A 489-nucleotide genomic window follows, 5' to 3' on the forward strand; every position below is an offset into this window, starting at 1 on the left:
CTAAGATGGTTGAAGAACAGGATATAAATCCACTACAGAAGACAGGGGGTGGGGCCGTGGGGTGGGGGGTCACAGAGGGGGAAAAAGGAAGTGATGGGGGGGGGGGAGTCAGCTGGTGGATTTCTCAGAGGAAAGTCGATAAACCATGACCTCGATATGGCAACATCATGCTGGTAAGGGAAAAGAAATATTCGTTTACATAAAAAAAAGTATAGACAGCCTTCTCTCCTTCTTAACCTATTCTTCCTTCTCTCGCTTGCATGCCTCCCGTTAAACGATCTTAAATATAACTCTTCGGCCTTGCTTTTAGTCAACATCATTATGGTCGTTAACCTAGTTTTTTACTAATTCCATGTTTGGCAACTGTGATCCTCTGTCGCTGCACCATGTGCACCGATGCCTTGATATTGCAATCATCGGCACTGCAACACCGATGGCAGGTGAGGGTCGCATTATTAAACGGGCTGTTCATGAAGTGGTTATTCACAC

Source organism: Penaeus monodon, chromosome 21, assembly GCF_015228065.2.
Source record: "Penaeus monodon isolate SGIC_2016 chromosome 21, NSTDA_Pmon_1, whole genome shotgun sequence".
Classification (NCBI taxonomy): domain Eukaryota; kingdom Metazoa; phylum Arthropoda; class Malacostraca; order Decapoda; family Penaeidae; genus Penaeus; species Penaeus monodon.